Here is a 17,500-nt window from a genome sequence, read left to right on the forward strand (position 1 = left end):
TAGGGAAAATATCCATAATATAATATAATTACATTACGTACAATAATGATTTGCCTTTACCTTGGTATTTCGTTATTTGATCAGTAAATGGTAGTCAAACTTTATCATAATCATTTAATCACTAATTATTTTAACAGTTAATATATATTTTATGTATATATTATAGTTTATAGTTTGAGAAAATTGTTATGTTAATGATAAAATTGATCAAGAAGAAAATATTGGCTGTTAAAAATATCGATATTTTCTATTTATTTACATTATAGTTTATTTTTATTTCATACAAATTATAATCCTAATCATTACATTCAATATTTTTTTTTTCTTTTATGTAGAAACCAACCATAATATTGCAATGAACAAAAAATTTGTTATTTTCCCAGCGCATTATCATTATTATAACAGAGCTTAGATTATGCTTCAATAATTGACTGTTAATCGTATGTATTTGATAATTAATGATCTAGAAATCATTTATCTTATAATATAGATATTTGTAGCTTAATTTTTACGACATGAAAAATTGTAGTGAAATGAATATCTGTCAGTATTTGTGTATATGTGCCAGAAAATAAAGTTTATTAAATCGAATTTATACGCTAACTATTAATTCATTGATATAGCGATTTGATCATTTCGTTGTATATAAAATTATAAAATTATTTCTCATTATCAAGATGTACATGTTATATTTAATTTTATTTGAAAATGATTAAAATATATATAATCTGCTAAATTATTATAACACACATACGCATGAGCGTTATATACACAAATGATGTGATGTAATTTCTTATACAAAGTTAACTTATAAACTAATTTATGAAGGAATTTTTTTATAATTTTATAATTGGATTTATATAATTTTTACCTATATCTTGTATAATAATTGAATAAAGACAAAGGGTATTACGTAGATAAAGTTAATTAAAGCAGTTTGTAATTAAGTTTTACATCCATATTTATTGAAAGTGATAATGTTTTGCAGATTACATATTAGTCGTTGGAAAAAATCAGTTGAGCATAGCAACGTGATTTCTTAAAGTAAAATAAAAAAAATTATCTTGAATTCCATGAAATTTTGCAGTAGAGAATTTGACGAATGAAGAAATTTAATTGCGATTGAGTAATACACTTAATGTAATTATAAAACTTTTAGTCAAAGTATTTTTATACCTAGAGCGGCTTTATGTAGCCACCAATTCAATATACGAGATGGGTAACATTAATTTATAGTCAGACGTATTATAACACTTTATGGATTTTCATTCGTCGTTTGTATAAGATTTTTTCCTTATTAAATGCAGAACGAATGATAGATATCAAAATAAAAAATTTGAATACATTTTTACTTGTTAGAAAAGTTATACAGTATTATCGTCTACATAATTCTATTTATAATTCAATGAATTTTATTTAACATCTTAACGTAAAAAATGCCCGTTTCTTACGTATATACACAAAAATCCTGATATTTATAATTTTTTTATTTTTTTTTTTATTTTTTTATTATTTTTTTTTTTTACGTAAACTGATATGCCCAAAAAGTTTATTTATGTAAAAGAATCAGAAATAATTAAGCAGCATAATGGTATTACGTAAGGTTATTTAATGTAATAAAAAAAAAAATAAAAAAATGCTTCTAGGGAGTATAAAGAGATGCGAGTAAAAAGTAAGAGAGAAAGAGAGGCGGTTGGGGAGGAGTGAGAGGTGGGGAGGAAGAGACGATGATGTACCGGCTCCTTGCTTTAATTGGATTATTCATCCATTGAACGTTCCTGGTCGTTACTGTTTTAGACGATGCAGTGCATCCGCTGGACCGTAGAAGGTCTTCGCGAGAAGGAAGAAGGAAGCGGCACAGGTATCGAGGATATTCATTCAAAACCCGGTGGAGCATCACGTCGACCGACCTTTTCGTACTTAATCTCTCCAATTTATAATCGATAGCTGCTCATCCGAAGACCAGCAACAAGGATGTTCGTATAGAAATGGACGTGAGGACTTAAAGACAATTGTGCCATTGCCTATTTTTCGAAAGGAGATACTTTATTTACACCAATCCCTTGGCTACCATCGATTCCTTTTATCATGAAACTTATGTAATTATTTATTTTTATATTACTCAATTATATTGCACGGCAATCAAACGTTTATCTAAATATTGTCATAGGTATAAAATATAGATAGCTTAAAGTCAACGTAATAAAGTATATTTTTTGTTAAAAAAAAAAAAAAGAAAAAAGAAAAAAGAAAAAAAAACAAGAAAAAAAAAGAATGGTAATTGTAAATAATTAATTGTCAATATTGAGACTATTGGAAGGCTTGAAGCAACTATTGAAGTTTTACTACTACTGCTACTAGTACTACTACTACTACTACTACTACTACTACTACTACTACTGATACTACTACCACCACCACTACTACTACTATTACTATGCTACTACTACTACCTACTACTACTACTACTAATGCTACTACTACTACCTACTACTACTACTACTAATGCTACTACTACTACCTACTACTACTACTACTACTATCGAAAATTAAAGATAATAATACAAGTTCTCGTATTACTTTTTATATCAACAAATTCTAATAGAATATTTAATGCTCCCAGGATTAATTATTCGAGCAATCTTATTGCGTTTAATACTTTATTTATAAGCTCGAGCATATAAAAGTCAAATTATCATTTTACCCAAGTCTGGTAAAAAATCATTTGTTTTTGTAAAATATTTACGAGTTGAAAATGATTGGATACACACTCGCCCTTAAAAATACATTTATTCGTCAATTAACAATTTATAAAGATTTACAAAGTGATATTCCAATATTATTTCTATGCATTATTCCAATTATTCAATGATGGGTCAGTTTTCGAATTTTCCAACTCATAAAAGCGTGGCGAGAAGGTTTGGAAAAATTATCAGGCTGGCAAAAGATACCACAAAATTGAAGAAAATGAGCCACTTAAATTACTTTCTCAAAGCATGACTTGCCATATGTACATTACCAATGAAAAAGTGGAATTAATTAGCTGGTTGTTATCCAATACGACAGGCTTAAAAAGGAAAGGGAACGAATGTAGTTTCGTTAGATGTTGTGGGCGTCGATCCCGCGGGACATGATAATGTCTGGTGATATTCTCGGACTCGACGACGCGTCATGCATCGATGACAGAGCACGCGATACTTTTGGTAAACAGCATTACATTAGCGTCTTGATCAAACAGTTTCGCGGCTTTGCTCTTACGTTGCTATTGTCGATGTATTGTAGTTGGTGGCGCATTAATGATGTGACTTACGGCTTCGTCCTTCCATTGGGGCACAAGCAGCATTGTAACTTCTCCCTTTGAACTTTGAAATTTATCGAGATCGACCGAGTCTCTGCCTTAAACGACTAAATATGATGATGTTTGCACAAATTGGTTAAATTGTCCTAACGATCAATGGCTCCTTTACGGCGAGCTTTGGACAAACGTAAGTACCTTCGCGCACGATACTTTGCGTTCTATTTTTGCGTTTTGAGGCTACGAATGAAAATGTTATATATACTTTCGTAGAGCTTATCGGTCGTCGATTGATACCTTATCAATTATCATCAACGTCTCTTAACATTTTCATGCTTACCGAGACAGAACAAGCCTTGGCTTTTTTCATTACGATAATTTACATATTAATTGTAGTGATTTTGAAATGTTCGTTCTTTTGCGCATCGCTTTGGGCTTTTTCTTTTGCTCTACGTAGCAATCATTATAGCTTTCCGGCTCCTTAATAGATGAAAATTGTGATAATATCGATGCAATCCAACGTTCCTATAGGGAACGCATAATATTTAAAGGAAATTTTCTCCCGTGTCATTGGAAAGGATCGTGGTCACCTACCTAACGTCACCTAATATACTCTCGAAGCTCATTTTTCATATACATTAGTGATGAATAGAGTCTCTCTCTCTCTCTCTCTCTCTCTCTCTCTCTCTCTCTCTCTCTCTCTCACTCACTCTACGTTTCTACGTTGGGACCCAAGCTCCAATTAAAAAGCTTACGTTTGCGCGAGTGAGAATAAACTACTTCTCACAATACGCCTCTGAATATTATTATCGGGCCTCGAGTAGCGTGTCGTGGAATGCGGGGGAGGCATGGCCCGTGAAGAATAAGCTCGACATAAGCAATTAACATGAAGGGAGCGAGGGTGACACGCGCGCACCAGCATCGACTCGCTAAGAGGAGGAAATGGAAAAAGTGGACGTACCGAGGAGATGAAAAGACGAGAGTGACGAGGAAGGGGCACCGCGGACGCGGCGCTCGTCATTGATCTCCGGTTAAAATCGAATCACTTCTCGATATAACAAGATAAATAGTCGCCGGGACGCTGCCGGTGGTCGAGGGGCACGGAACCCGCGGAGTCATGCTGACTGCCGACGCCGGACATGTGTACCAACAAGTTGCCTATACAGACTTGAAAAGTCGGTTGGGTTACTTAATCCTTCATTCTTTTTCTTCCGGGTGCCCTTTGTTTTTTCTTTCCGATTTTATTATGTTACGTGCTGAAAGTAGCTACGAAATATCCCTTTTGGATATCGTCGGAGGAAAGTTATTGTTAGGGGAGGAGAGCCGATGGTACGGTGCGCGTTTTACTATACTTTTGCGATTAGACACCGGCAGAGGTGGTGGTGGTGGTATGGTGGTGGTGGCTCACATATTTCTTCAAAGGAAAATAATTCCCCAAAGGATTTTTCCTCGCTACAAAACAATGGTCCAAATAGTTTATCCATCCATATACCAATAACTTGGGTGAGGAAGACGTGAAAATTATCGCTTATCGATCCAATCGATTCATGTATATATATTTATATATATATATATATATATATATATATTTATTTTTTCTATATGTAAAATTCGAAAAATTCATTTTTATAATAACAGATTAGATTCGTATCAATTCGTACTCTATTCAAAATTTCAAAAAATTCAGCTTGATTTACCTATATTAGACTAAATACGTAGAAGAAATATCTAAAATTATATATACATATAAAAGAAAAACATGAATAAAAATTAAAAAAAAACTTGAATGTATAAACATTTTTACAAATTTTATTTGTATTTGAATATTTCGTGTATTTGAAATTCGTGTAGAAAATTTATGCTACAAGGAACGATTACCTTTTTTTCACATTTTCATGATGAATTATTCTTTTTATTAGATTTAGATCATTCATATAGGTGTCGAATAAATTGAACATAAATTGAAGAGGATAAAATTTCGAAAATTAAGCAAAATTCTTCAAAATTCCAAATTCTTAGCACGAATAAATTTATGAACCTCTATGTCGAGATGTAAATTTTAATTTTCTAATAATATTAATTAGATGGGTGCTTATTACATTGTCGATTGCGTGTATTTATCGATGGCTTCTCAACACCAATCGTGTTCTAATCCAACGACAAATTAAGCCCAATCGTAGCTTAATTTTTAAACATCACTCTCTCCATGTAAAAATTCAACGTAATTTCAAGCTGCGCTTTAAATCTGCGATGGAAAAGCATCGAAGCATTAGGTGAATAATCGAGGGCACCGGCGACTAGCGCTTATCAGATGAAATTTAAACCCGTCAGATACACCGCGATACACTTTTTCGCCATTAGCTGCCACTATCCATGATTTACCTATGCACCTAAAAAGCTTGTTCCATTCAATGATTGCCGCTTCAGTCGATGGACTTTAGTCCTGCGCATAATCAAATCGAATAGAGCTCGGAGAGCTGTGCGGGATTTCGGCATTTGCTTAAAAACGACGTATGGCCGGAATAGCAGCTCGGGGCTAAGAAAAAAAAAAAGAAGAAAGAAAGAAGAAAGAAAGAAAAAAGGAAAAGAAAGGACAAAGAAGGAGGCGTAAAATAATTCCCTCTCGACGAGCGGCCGAAAACAATTTCGACCCGGACCCGCGTCTTCATTTGCAGGACTTGCCGGGGAATTTGCGCTCGAGCGCCTCGAGACGATTCGTTCAACTCGCGACGGACGAATCTCGCGTTTTTCGCGAGCAGCTCGTTTTTGCTCGCGGTCGTTTTTGTCCCGCGTGCCGCCCCCGAGTTAGTCACGGATACGCCTGGGCACGTGACTGCTGCTACGTAGCGCCGACGTTCCGTTTTACGGGTGTTGCGCCGACACTGGCATTGCCGCCCCCCTCGTCTTCTCACTTTATCGGACGTTAAAACGTTTAGTCCTGGGAACGCAATCTGCACGCTCGGGTGCGTGTTGAGTGCCATTGAGTCGTCTTCCTCTACCCGCGCCACCCCCTTCCCCGAATACGCGATATTTAAATGAGACCGCTGCACTCATGGGGAATGCCCCATGAGTTAGTCGCCCCGGTTGGTCGATAATCCGTTTCGGCTTGTTTCGTGCCCTCGCCAATCAACCATCTCATTCCCTATTCTTCGATGCTCATTGAGGCAGTGGTGGGCAAAAAAATTATGATATTTAAAATCACAGTGCCTAGTAGTAGGTGTTTTCCGACTAACCTGAAAAACATTTTCTTCTCTTATTGCTTAACAAAAACCTCGCCTTTTGCCTCTAAGTACTTTTTACCATTGTTTTTCCCATTACGTTTTTCCATTAATTTACTTTGATCTTTGATAAAATTTTATCATTGAAAGTCTATTATGCGAGCCTTTATAACGACATTTTATTTTAAAAATACATTTACAGGCATCGTTTATACGATTATAAGATTATTTTACTCTAACTGGCTGCTTTACTCCCCAGTCAATTTTTACTTCGAATTAAAATAATAAGTCAAGATAATAGCGATCGTACAGTTTACTTTTTTATCCATAAATGATCATAAATCACACATTTGTTTATCTAAATTTCAGTCTAACGATAAAATTAGCAATTGAATTAGCAATAAAAATGCATTGACTCAATGAATTTAACAGATAGCCGAAATTTCTTTTAAGTTGCTATACATAATTAGGATTTTCACGTGACTTGGGAACTGCATCTATTATAAAATGTTAAATTGATTTTGAAAATTTTCATTGCGACAGACAGATCTCTTAAGAACGTAATGAATAAAACTGAAATTTGATAAAATTAAATTTATTATTAATTTTGTACTATCGATGGATATGAGGAGAAAGTATGGTTAAGTAAACACAGATCACTTAGCGTTTGAATTTTAGCTGTAACATCGATTAGAATGAAAGGGTGAAACAAGGGTTCTCGAATTTCTTCATTATATTTTAATTCCAAGATCTTGACAAATTACAAGTACGAATCTCCGTGAATTCAAAATTTATCTTTACAATTCACTAATAAGATCAATCTTTATTATGCAAATTTCATAATAATTTTAAACTCTTGGAAAGATTGAGTATTGTACAGAGGACTTTTTTCTTCTTTTTTCTTATACAAACTACGTAGTATTGAATTTCATGGAAAGATGAACAGATTTTTAAGGAAATCCGAAGCAAGAAAATATAAAGGATTTATTTTATAATATTTAAAAAAATAAAATAAATAAATAAATAAATAAATAAAATAAAAAAATAAATAATTAAATAAAAAAAAAAAAAAAAAAAGAAGAGAAAGAAACAAAAAGAATAAAAGAAAAGAGTAATGATTTTGAATTTTTATTTAACATTAAAAAAGAGAATGAAATTAGTCGATTAAAATGACGTATAAATGTTAAGTATGAGTATAAAAATATAGTGCGCAACCAATGGTAAATACAATGAATTAAATTAAATGTCATTGCTATGAAAAAAATTGGTTTGTATATTTTTTTGCTATCGATTGTATCGATTATTATTATTATTATTATTATTATTATTATTATTATTATTATTATTATTATTATTATTATTATTATTATTATTATTATTATTAATATTATTATTATTATTATATAAATGTTAAACTAAATATAAATAATTATGCAGAATAAGATGATTCATGTCAAGTGCGTAATTATATAAAAGTATCAAAATCATATAATAATTACATAAAAACAATCATTTAGACAAACAGAACGAACAACGTAAAACTTACTGTGCAGCAATTTTATAAACAATTTTCCTTCGAAGTCTATACTTTTACACATCTTATTTGTCATTCTTGGAACATTCTTACGGAAAAGGTCGCCGGAATTTCAAGTAGATTAAAAATATTTCAAAGATTCTTTAATTTGTTATAACGATTAATAATTGTTTCATTATTTACTTTAGGAGTACTATACAACGCAACGATATTTCATACTAATAAAAGTAAACGGTAGCGACTGTCTTTCATTTTGAAAGTAACTAATTAAGCGAATTAAGTAGAATTTGCTGGCACTTCAAGATATTATTTTTAAATAATTGGCCCAAATGAATGACGATAATAATAGAATAGTCGAAGAAGAAAAAAATGCTTATAAGCAAAACGTAATTTTTATATAATTTCGCATCGATTGAGCAAGTGCGAACGAACAGTTTGTCGATGTCAGGCAAATAGTCCATTAATGTCCATTGAGTGAGAAATAATGCATAAATAATGATGAAAAACAACGAATTATTATTTGTCATAAAGACATAGAGTTATAACCGAGATTATTCATCAACGTAGAGTTAAAGAAGCAGCAAATGAATGGTAGAAGAAAAAAACAAAAGAGAAGAAAGAAAAGAGTGCGTATATAGTGGTAGGGATTCATAAAGTTTGCCTTTAAGCATGAAACTCACTCTATAGTAATTACCCAGACCGAGTAGCTAATGCCTAAGGCTGTGCACTCGGTGGCTGAGGTACCTGCCAGGATATAAGCGCCGGGGCTGACGATGTAGGCATCGCCCGCCGAGCCTCAACACTCGACGCTTCAATCACTTCATTATGAGACGATGAGACGACGTCATTACCCCTGCCCTCTCTAATATGCAAATATGCAAAATATTTCAAACTGCTGGCAACATGACGTATAGTACAGCTTTGTTTAATCTTCTTATCATTATCATTATCCCCATATATATATATATATATATATATATATATATATATATATATTTATTCCGGGCAATATTTTGAATGCGAGACAAGAGTGGCATTAAGATACGAGCTGATAAGACGAGAGGGATAAGCGAACAACTATTTATGATTTTTGATAGCAGTGCGTAATGTTTATTTATTGATTGAAGATGAAATGTTGTATGATCGACGTGAAAATTTGAAAATACAAGGCTATTGGGAATAAGATATTCAAATGATATATTTGAAGATACGTCATATATTTTATTGTAAACAATAATAAATTATACTATTATCTGTATCATCGATATAATTTATTACATTAATCTACAAACTCTAATAAAGTTTTATTAGATATCTATGCTTTTAATCTAGTCAGATAACTTATATTTTTCAATTTTGTATACGCAAACTATTCTTTCTTTATTTTATACTTATGTAACTTTTGTTTTGTTTTGTTCTTTTGTTCTTTTTCTTTTTATATAACACATCTTGTTAGAAATATTATGATTAGACGACACTGTGAAAATATAATTTAATAATTTTCTTATAATCATTATAACGACTATTTTATTTTTCCGTACGATTAGTAATGAGAAATTAAAATTTATAATAATGTTTAAATTGATAATACGTTAATATTACTTAATACACCGTTCAGATAATTAATTTATATATATATATATATATATATATATATATATGATGATGAGAAGCGCAAAATTGAAAGAAAAGTATAAGTTTAAGATTATTTTTATCTAAATAATATCAGATTGTTATTTGAAGTTACCGAGACTTGGCAGTAGATAAAAGTTTCATTAAATGTACGGAAGAAAATTGTGAAAACGACATATAAATTTATATTGGAAAATCGTAGTTATTAAAATTTTGACCAATTATTTGTAATATTGTATTTTTTGTAGTAATGCTCGAAGAGAGTTGTTTTATCGATCATCTCTAGATATATCAAATCATATATCTTATTCGAGGCGCAATGTTAAGAATCTTATATAAATTAGAAATTTTAACACCTCGTATATATTAAAATTCCCATGTGAAGACTGTCGTTAATGTGTGGAAAATCATATTACGTACACTCATATTTTTTTTTATATGTAACGCAATGCATGGAATAATGGAAAAAGTTAGATTTTCCGGGACTAAAGCTTTCTCTTTGAAAAAGCAAAATCGGATAAATCGGCGTCCGCAAAGTGTGAAGTCGCTCGCGTTGCAGAAGAAAGGGGCGGAATTGTGCCAAAGGGGGATGGGATTCAAACTCGTTGAAGCGTGGCTTAAGATAAACCCTTCTTCCATTTCTTGCTACGCCGACTCTTCGTATTCTCCTCTCTTCTTCTTACTCGCCGTCTCACTATAACTTTGATTGATACGCGCAAAATGTGAAATTATCATTTATGCCCGCCATGAAAATCCGTATGCTAAGGATCCCCGTGTCTCGACGTACTTGGAAATTAATTTTCCAATTATCATATCAATATTAATAGAAAGCGATGATAATAGTTGAATAATTCATTCTGGCAACAATTTATCGCCCATCGTTAAATGTGGCTATTGAATTTTGAAAATTAGAACAATGGTAAGCGTTGAAAGCTTGGAACTTTCTTGTAACTATAATGATTTATGTAACGTTTTCATTGTACTTTCTAATTGCTTAAGAGGAGATATCGATCGATGCCTACCTAACCTTAGATAATTAATGTTTGGATTAAATTAAATATCATAATTATACAGAATGAAAAATGCCGGAAAAAAAAAAAAAAAAAAAAATTGTCTTTACAGCAAGGACGGCTGGGTAAGGTGGGATTAATTTGTTTGGCGCACAACGTATTTTGTATACGCTGCTTACTAAATTTCATGCAATAAAAGGCGGAACTTAGAAAGCGATGCAATTTCGATTAGAATTTATACCTAATCGATCTTCGAAATGACGCATTTTCGTAACGACAAAGGAGGCAGGCAGTTAGTTCATACGGCTCGTGACGCGTAAACATCGATTCTATGCAGCAGTCCTCATCTTGCCCATTGGTCTTTAATTTCACGCTAGAGAATGCGCAGAGGCTCGCTGCTGAATTTATAGTTATTCCCTTTTATCTTCCTCTTTCTATCTTTGCGCTTCCAGTATTTCGTTCCCTCTCTGTTCTTAGCTTCCCGCAACTCTCCTCTCGATCCTCTTTTTCCTTAGTTATGATGCCCTCTCTTCTGCTTAATTACTTCATTTTTATCCTTAGCCCTTTCTTCTTTATTTTCCATTCTTTTCTCTCTCTCTCTCTCTCTCTCGATTTTTTCTTTCGTTTTCTATTATTTTCCTTTCATTCTTTTCCCTTATTTTCATTTTCCTGTATTTTTCATCTCTTTTCTTGTATTACGAGTAGAAATTATGCATTTGTCAAGCATGAAAAATTAATATATGCTCAAATTTATCATCTGATTTGAATTTATGTTAATCAACTCGAAGTTTTCGTAACATTTTTTTTTTTTTTTTTTTTTTTTTTTTTTTTTTTTCAAACAAACTGCAAGGTAGAGCTACCACAATCGAATTGAAACTTTTTTCTTTTACATCACATACGATATAAATATTTGAGTGCAAAGTGTAGAAACGTCGAAACAAATAGCGTTTTTCGCCGTTCACATTCATACCTTTTAATCGAAAACCAGGTAGTCTTTTAATTTTTTGCAATTGTAAAAAAATACATTTCCATTATATTATGTTGAAAAAAAAAAAAGATTTCATTCCATGCTTGACTCCTTCTCGAACAGTTATTCGCAACATTAGTTCCCCTGAAAAGAAAAAGAAATGAAAAAAAAAGTAACGCAAAGAAAAAGGATGCACATTTCGTTAAATTCAACAGACATCAATGAATATTTATCACATCATTAACAGATTATTATAATTTATCATAAAATATGGTAAGTGATACAGACATAACGTATTCATTAAAATGTTACAATTGTAAATTCAACAAATTCTTTCGGTGATACAAATCTATAATACATGAATTAGTAATTCTATTTGAATTGATAATACAGTTGCAAATATTATGCGTAACAATTTTTTAATTGCACCAATACTTTTACAATCTATTTAAGCTTTTACAATTACATATATATATATATATATATATATATATATATATATATATATATATATGTATGTATGTATTAATATACGGAGAAGAGAGTTATCGCTTGGTCTTTGTGGAAAATATATGTCCATGAAAAATAATACGCGTACCATATGCGCTTGCAACATAATCAATTCATTCATGGTGTGCACACCTTGATAAAAGTGCCACATTTACACGTCACGCGCCAACAATTTACAATGAAATTGAAATTCATGACGCTGGTTGTTGCAGGTTGACAAGCCGGATTGTCGAGGAGGAGGTCGCCACCGCCACCGACACCGACACCGACACCGACACCGCCACCGCCATCGCCACCGCCACCGTCACCTTCACCGTCACCATCACTGCCGCACTACCAGCCAGGAAGGAGCCTCTCCCTTACTAGGATCCCGATATCTCGCGAGCAGCCGACACCTCGCCGTATTTCCTCGCCTTTCCCGACTATCTGTCTCCCCGGGCCATTCAGCCGACGCCAGTCCCGGAGCATCGGCGCGCGGATATATATCAAGCAGTTATTGCGGATGGTACGAGCACTCATAATTTCCCCGAGTTTGTTTTGCTTCTGCGCTCGGGGAGGCGAGCAGCAAACAAAGCAGCCGAAAGATACCCGGAGAATATGTGAAACGGCCAATGAGAGACAATTGATGCGTGGGAGAGCAGAAGAGGAATGCCAGTGAGAGCATGGAGAGACACGGGGGAAGTAGCCTGCCCTGCATGTAGGTGTCCAGGTACGACTAGGACCCGAGTGTGGCCTTCCTTTATGTGAATGCTCAAGCGATAATCGAGGCAAAGTTTCGCAGGCGACGGGGCAACGTTTGGCAAGGAAAAAAGCCGAGTGATAGGATTCCTCGCTCTTTCTCTCAACCTATCTCAAGTTGCTAATGTCTTTTAGTTCTCTAATCATGCCCCCCCCCCCTCATCCACACCTCCACCCAACCCCACATACATTGCGTTCCATTACGTGCTGTTGTAGGTATGTGTAGGATATTACGTATGGAGGATTGTCGTTGGCATTGCCATTTGCTCGACCCGACTTTTCCTATACGAGGATGCGTTTGTCAGCCCGAGAGCGGCGAGCCTTAAACTTTCTTTAGGGATCACTCGTCTAGATTGTATTCTCTCTATACTATATATTATTCGCTTGATATATATGGACGTCGTGACTTCATTCGAAAAATTGAACATTTTACTTGCGATGCGTGCGAGTTCGGGATTATTTATTATTTTTCTTTCGGTGCATGCACTGTGAAATTTTGGTTCGTTCTTCCTACCGACGAACAACCATTCCTTCACCTCTACGAATTTATTGTCTATAACCGTGAATGAGTCATAATATTGGTAATGCCATTACTTCGTTCAATTAATTACGAACTTTTAACATGATATTATTTAACACGGATTATATAATCGACATTGGAATATCATTATCTCATTACCTCGTATTTTTAATTTCATATATCTATAAATAGAGCTTATGAGACTTTAATCGAAGCGCATCGAATTATTTCATAGCTAATACTCTTATTTCATAAACATAAATATATTTCATATATATATATATATATATATATATATATATATATATATAATTCAATCTTCCGTCACTGAAATTGACGCGCTTGTCAATTAACGTTGACAATTAAAATTCTTCAAGGATGCAAATACTAGCTTGGCTTTTAAAAAGTCAAAATCACTTTTATAAGATACTCTTATAATCTTATTCTATAAGATACTTTTATACGATACATTAAATAAAAGCATTAATTTCCATGACCTTCTAAAACGATGAAAAATGTTTATGACATTTATCAAAGATTATTTTCAACTATTATTTTCAAATACATTATAATAATAGTACATTAAGCTTTAATATTTTATAAACGTTAATAAATCAGTTTTTTGTATTTTCATGTAATTTTTAATTATTACAATTATTTTTTCATTATACTTTACATCATCGTATAATATGCAATTAATTTTTAAATCCTACTCGGATATTTTCATCGATAAAAATTATTATCCTGTAAGAATAGAGTTCATTTTCTTAAATGAAGAAAAAAAAAGACCATTAAGTATAGTGAGCTTACCAAGTGAGTACGATAATAAGAAAAATCTTCCCTTAATATATTTGTCTTATTATGACACTTATTAATTTCTAATTTTAATTTTATGTTCTATTAATATATCAATTGTTATTCACTTTATTAATTAATGTTAATAAAAAGTTTGGGTAATTCAAATAACTTAAGAATATACAATCTACACTATCTTATAAAATGAAGAATTGTTCGTAGATTCATTGCAAATCGGCTTCTTATTTATAAAACTGACGTGGATGTGAAATAAATAGTACCTTGTTAGTATACGTTAATAAAATCAATAGAATGAAAGTTGCTTTATAAATATTTCTCTAATTTATTGAGAAAATTTGATCTCATTCATACTATTGTTAATTTTCGAAAAATTAGAAAATTATTCGTTAAATCTTGAATTTTTAAATTATAATCTTAATGCCTATTTTATTCAACTTTTTCTATATGAATGGAGATTATTTAATCGCCGTTAATATAGAGGATATGAAAAGTCGAGCTAATACAATAAAACTGCACGCACACTTACAAAAATAAAGCTCGATATTTATATAATTTCTATAAAATGCTAGAATCGTTTGTGGTGAAAGTATTGTTTTTTTTTTTGTTTTTTTTTCTTGTTTTTTTTTTTCTTGTTTTTTTTTTTTTTTTTTTTATTAATCTGATGCGTTACGATTTTATGCGAATTATAATAGAAATAATAAAAATTTCTTTGAAAATGTTAAGCTAAATTTTCCGATTTGTTAATTGAAGTAAAACAATTTTATTCCATTAATGATTAATTAAAAACAAATATATTATATTAATAATATTTGGTAATGCGTTAGAGAAATTACAATTATGCACTTTGTAAGTTTAGTATGATAATATAATTTTTAACTTAAATACAATTATCTTTTAATCGTATAAGTTTGTTTCTTAATCGCGAATAAAAAGAAAAAAGAAGAAAAGAAAATTTTTACAAACATTGCGTACAGTAATGCTGTAATTTTTTATAAAAAAAAATACATTGGTCTTTTAAATAAAGTGGGCTATGTGCGAGAAAGTAATTTTATGAATAATACATAAAATCGAATACATGATCGAAATACATAGCAGTCGATTCTAATGCAATCATTACATGTACGCGTCAAGCTATTAGGAGAATTTCATATATTAAAATTAATTATAGAACGATATGTATTCAATAGAAATATCTTATTTTTGAATAAATAATCCATTATTTCATTTTAAAAATACCCTTTCGTCATTCGTATAAATGAGGGATAGCTGAATCATTAGATGTAAAATGTTATATTTGTCAGGATGTTAATATTATAAGGCTCATAGAATAAGAATTTTCAGCTCGTATAAAAATATATAATTGATAAGCTTAATCGAGGATAAATTTTTAATGAAATTATTGTTAACTACGGTGAGAAGTTTTTATAGATTTCGAGTGACGCAGTAAAGCGCTCTCAATGAAAGCAACTAGACTACTCCAATCAATTATAATTCGATCGTTCAATTTCCCATTATTAAACATATTAAAATTATAAGTACTTAAAGCATATAAATGTAAATTATCATGATCATCAAATGTATGGATGCGGTAAATCCCTATGCAGTCCAGCCGGTGAATAATTAATTGCCGATTACGCAATAACGTATCAAGGTTGAATTAGCCAATCAGTCGACATCCGCTTCTATAATTAAGGGAGCCAACAACATTTTTGAACAAACTGCAACGAAGGTAGATCGGTGTAAAAGTACGCTTTCCGGAATAACAAAGGCCGAACGAAGCGTAGGTAAGGCTTTCGTTGGAAAAAAGAAAAAAGATAAAAGAAAAAAGATGAATGAAGTGGAGAAAAAAGAGGACGGTTCCGCAAGCATGATGCGTATTGATCGCTTTCAAGGAACGAAGCAACGGTACGCGAGCCGATTTCGCGAAAAAGCTAATGAATATCGAACGAGTCCGCTGAAAAGCGCTCCGCTCGCCTGCCACTTCATTACGTCAGAGTGCCGAGAGAATCCATGGGAAATGCAATCGAAAATCTCGGGGTGCCTTCGGCTCTCCCTCCATCGGCCACATTGGCAATTAAGAGCCAGATTGAGCGACGAGACGCAAAAAGCGCCAAACCTCTCCTCGTTCTCGCTCTCTTGGCCTGCAAGATGAACATGCAAAGGATTTCCTCCAAATAAAAAGGCGTTGGAATCGTAATTAACTCGGCACATTACACTGATTTCTCTCGAAAACTACAAAGATGAATAATCTGTTGGCTAGTTAAATGGCTAATTAAATATTGAATAATAATAATAAGTACTACGATCTCTCTATTATAGATTGAACGGATAGAGACACAGAGAGAGAGAGAGAGAGAGAGAGAGAGAGAGAGAGAGAGAGAGAGACAGACAGACAGGTAGAGAGGGGGAGGATGTAATACAAATTCTTCTGTCGCGGCATTGGCGACACGTATGTCTTGCGAAAGAAATATTTTCTGAGCAATCAATCAATATTCAACGCGCATGTTAATCGACGATTAATAGAGTGAGGGAGGGAGGGTTGAGGGAACGATATCGGACTCGTTTCACGAGATGCTTCCTATGGACGCATATCCTCGCTTTGGACGCAGCGCACCGCGTCGATCGCTTTTTCACGAGGTTTTGTAATTGATCGAGCGGGGCTTCTAGTTCGTATGCTGCGCTCGTCCCTGGCCAAAGGAGCTTATAAGTAACGCTGTAATGACGTAGCCTGTCATGCCGAGAAACTGTTCCTCACCAGCCTCCCCTCCCTCACCCCCTCCACCGATCCCAACCGCCCAACCACCCAACCACTATCCCTCCTTCTTCCGCAGCGAGTTGCCGACTTACACTGACAGCCCTTCTTCTTTCTCACTCCCCGTTTTGTCCCTGCCTTTCTTTCCTGCGCTCCTACATCCTCACCCGATTACTCAACTTCTTTGTCTTTATTATGTATTTTGCAATTCAACGCTCTTGGCATTATTGGAATTTGCTTGCGTGAACGACTACTGCTATAGATAATAATTTAACGTTTATTTTTATATTATTTATGATAGCTCGCGAGCAAGATATTAAGATATCTAATAAGAAAGATTATCTCTATTAGTGCAACCACCGTTGGCAAAATTCATTTCCTCCTTCCTCATTAACATCAATACCATAATATTGACACGATGTTTGGTCTAAACATTACCTTTAAAATCTTTTCTCCTACTTGCTTCTAAAATCCAATAATATTGATAATTAGTCTTTTACTTTTAAAA

The 17,500-nt window shown here is 33.0% G+C and overlaps 1 long non-coding RNA gene across 1 annotated transcript in view; it reads left to right on the forward strand.

The window, feature by feature from the left end:
• The first annotated feature begins 12,482 nt into the window (after positions 1–12,482).
• LOC105361113 (uncharacterized) overlaps positions 12,483–17,500 on the forward strand; it is a 12,474-nt gene continuing 7,456 nt past the window's right edge. The window contains exon 1 of the long non-coding RNA XR_912824.1: positions 12,483–12,875. This is a non-coding gene — a long non-coding RNA (uncharacterized LOC105361113). The remainder of the gene's footprint in view (positions 12,876–17,500) is intronic.

The sequence above is a fragment of the Ceratosolen solmsi genome, unplaced genomic scaffold (genome assembly GCF_000503995.2).
Source record: "Ceratosolen solmsi marchali unplaced genomic scaffold, CerSol_1.0 scaffold14, whole genome shotgun sequence".
In the NCBI taxonomy this organism is placed as follows: domain Eukaryota; kingdom Metazoa; phylum Arthropoda; class Insecta; order Hymenoptera; family Agaonidae; genus Ceratosolen; species Ceratosolen solmsi.